The sequence below is a fragment of the Brassica oleracea genome, chromosome C5 (genome assembly GCF_000695525.1).
Source record: "Brassica oleracea var. oleracea cultivar TO1000 chromosome C5, BOL, whole genome shotgun sequence".
Taxonomy (NCBI): domain Eukaryota; kingdom Viridiplantae; phylum Streptophyta; class Magnoliopsida; order Brassicales; family Brassicaceae; genus Brassica; species Brassica oleracea.
This window is the reverse complement of record NC_027752.1, coordinates 46,048,287-46,052,421: the sequence shown is the minus strand read 5'-3', so window position 1 is coordinate 46,052,421 and position 4,135 is coordinate 46,048,287.

The window sequence follows — 4,135 nt, the reverse complement described above, 5'->3', positions numbered from 1 at the left end:
GTTTTAAAATTTCTAAACACATTCTACAGTTATATCAATGTATATTAAACTCTCTTTCATGGTACGTGGACATCGTTTTAATTTTTTGTCAATTAATTTGTAAAACGTCATAATACTCCTAAAATTGGTGGACAAACCACTGTAAAATCGCTATTTCTAGAGAAACGGTGACAACAAAAGTTCCAAACCTCTTTGACATTCATTATATGTTAGTGAATGATGCAACTATGCACTAAAACAGTATTTTCATATTTTTGAATTTTTCTCAAAATCTTTGTGTTAACCCCATACGAAAATATGAAATATTTTGGTTTAAATGTTCTATATACTGAAGCCTATGATCTTTAGTGTTGTTTTAAAATTTCTAAACACATTCTACAATTGTATTAATGTATACTAAACTATCTTTCAAGGTACATGAGCATCGTTTTAATTTTTTGTCAATTAATTTAGTAAAATTTCATAATACTCTTTAAATTGGTGTACTATCCACTATAAAATCGCTATTTTATAGAGAAATGGTGCCAACAAAAATTCCATACCTCTTTGACATTCATCATATGTTAGTGAAAGATGCAACTATGCATTAAAATAGTATTTTCATATTTTTTTGAATTTTTCTTAAAATCTATGTGTTAACCCCTACGAAAATATTGTATTTTTCGGTAAATGCTTTATATACTGAAGCCTATGATATTTAGTGTAGTTTTAAAATTTCTAAACACATTCTACAGTTATATCAATGTATATTAAACTCTCTTTCATGGTACGTGGACATCGTTTTAATTTTTTGTCAATTAATTTAGTAAAACGTCATAATACACCTTAAATTGGTGGATTAACCACTGTAAATCGTTATTTTCTAGAGGAACGGTGCCAAAAAAATTTCTAAACCTCTTTGACCTTCATCCATGCATTAAAACATTATTTTCATATTTTCTCAAAATCTATGTGTTAACTCCTACGAAAATATTGATGTTTTCGGTAAATGCTCTATATACTGAAGCCTATGATCTTTAGTGTTGTTTTAAAATTTCTAAACACATTCTACAATTGTATTAATGTATACTAAACTATCTTTCAAGGTACATGAGCATCGTTTTAATTTTTTGTCAATTAATTTAGTAAAACTTCATAATACTCTCTAAATTGGTGAACTAATCACTATAAAATCGCTATTTTATAGATTTTATAGAGAAACGGAGACAACAAAAGTTTCAATCCTCTTTGAACTTCATCATGTGTCAGTGAAAGATGCAACAATGCAAAAAAAAATAGTATTTTCATATTTTTGAATTTTTCTCAAAATCTATGTGTTAACCCCTCCGAAAATATTGAACTTTTCGTTAAATGTTCTATATACTGAAGCCTATGATCTTTAGTGTTGTTTTAAAATTTCTAAAAACATTCTTCATTTTTATTAATGTATATTAAACTCTCTTTCATGGCACATGGGCAGCGTTTTAGTTTTTTGTCAATTAATTTAGTAAAACTTCATAATACTCCCTAAAGTTATGGACCACTATAAAATCATTATTTTCTAGAGAAACGGCGAAAACAAAAGTTTCAAACCTCTTTGAATTTCATCATATTTTAGTGAAGGATGCAACTATGCATTAAAACAGTATTTTCATATTTTTAATTTTTCTCAAAATCTATGTGTAAATATTGAAAATTTCAGTAAATGCTTTATATACTTAAGCCTATGATCTTTAGTGTTGTTTTAAAATTTCTAAACACATTCTAAATTTGTATTAATGTATATTAAACTCTCTTTCATGGTACGTGGACATCGTTTTAGTTTTTCGTCAATTAATTTAGTAAAACTTCATAATACTCCTCAATTGGTGGACTATCCACTATAAAATCGCTATTTTCTAGAGAAACAGAGACAACAAAAGTTTCAAACCTCTTTGATCTTCATCATATGTTAGTGAAGGATGCTACTATGCATTAAAGCAGTATTTTCATATTTTTGATTTTTTTTCTCAAAATCAATGTGTTATACCCCCTACGAAAATATTGAATTATTCGGTAAATACTCTATATACTGAAGCCTATGATCTTTAGTGTTATTTTAAAAATTTTAAACACATTCTACATTTGTATCAATGTATATTAAACTCTCTTTCATGGTACATGGGCATCGTTTAAATTTTTTGTCAATTAATTTAGTAAAACTTCATAATACTTCCTCAATTGGTGGACTAACCACTATAAAATCGTTATTTTCTAGAGAAACGGAGACAACAAACGTACCAAACCTCTTTGAACTTCATCATACGTTAGTGAAGGATGCAACTATGCATTAACCCGTATGCATTAACCGCTATTTTCATATTTTTGAATTTTTCTCAAAATCTATGTGTTAACCCCTACGAAAATATTGAATATTTTGGTAAATGCTCTATATTCTTAAGCCTATGATATTTAGTGTTGTTTTAAAATTTTTAAACACATTCAACATTTGTATTAATGTATATTAAACTCTCTTTCATGGTACATGTGCATCGTTTTAATTTTTTGTCAATTAATTTAGTAAAACTTCATAATACTTCCTAAATTAGTGGACTAACCATTGTAAAATCGCTATTTTGTTGAGAAAAAAGACAACAAAAGTTCCAAACCTCTTTTAACTTCTTTATATGTTACTGAATGATGCAATTATGCATTAAAATAGTAATTTCAAATTTTTGAGTTTTTCTCAAAGTCTATGTGTTATAACCCCCTACGAAAATATTGAATATTTTGGTAAATGCTCTATATTCTTAAGCCTATGATATTTAGTGTTGTTTTAAAATTTCTAAACATATTTTACATTTTTATTAATGTATACTAAACTCTCTTTCATGTTACATGGGCATCGTTTTAATTTTTTGTCAATTAATTTAGTAAAACTTCATAATACTCCCTAAATTGGTGGACTAACCACTATAAAATCGTTATTCTCTAAAACAAACGGAGACAACAAAAGTCCAAACATCTTTGACCTTCATCATATGTTAGTGAATGATGCAACTATCCATTAAAACAGTATTTTCATATTTTTGAATTTTCTCAAAATTTATGTGTTAACCCCCACGAAAATATTAAATTTTTCGGTAAATGCTCTATATACTGAATCCTATAATCTTTAGTGTTGTTTTAAAATTTCCAAACACATTCTACATTTGTATTATTGTATATTAAACTCTCTTTCATGGTATATGGACATCGTTTTAATTTTTTGTCAATTAATTTACTCTAAATTGGTGGACTAACCACTATAAAATCGTTATTTTCTAGAGAAACGGAGACAACAAAAGTTCTAAACCTCTTTGACCTTCATCATATGTTAGTGAATGATGAAACTATGTATTGAAACAGTATTTTCATATTTTTAATTTTTTTTTCAAAATCTATGTGTTAACCTACGAAAGTATTGATTTTTCGGTAAATGCTCTAATGTTGAAGCCTATGATCTTTTGTGTTGTTTTAAAATTTTTAAACACATTCTACATTTGTATGAATGTATATTAAACTCTCTTTCATGGTACATGGGCATCGCTTTAATTTTTTGTCAATTAATTTAGTAAAAATTCATAATACTCCCTAAATTGGTGGACTAACCGCTATAAAATCGTTATTCTCTAGAAAAACGGAGACAAAAAAATTTCAAACCTTTTTGACCTTCATCATATGTTAGTGAAGGATGCAACTATGAATTAAAATAGTATTTTCATAGTTTTGAATTTTTCTCAAAATCTATGTGTTAACAACCCCTACAAAAATATTAAATTTTCGGTAAATACTCTATATACTGAGCCTATAATCTTTGTTATTTTAAAATTTCGAAACACATTATACTTTTGTATTAATGTATATTAAACTTTTTTCATGGTACATGGGCATCGTTTTAATTTTTTGTCAATTAATTTAGTAAAACTTTATAATACTCTCTAAATTGGTGGACTAATCACTATAAAATCGTTGTTCTCTAGAAAAACGGAGACCACAAAAGTTCCAAACCCCTTTGATATTTATCGTATGTTAGTGAAGAATATAACTATACACTAAAATAATAACCTCTACAAAAATTTTAATTTTCGGTAAATAATCTAGATTGAACAAACCTAGTTGAAACCAAGTTAGAATG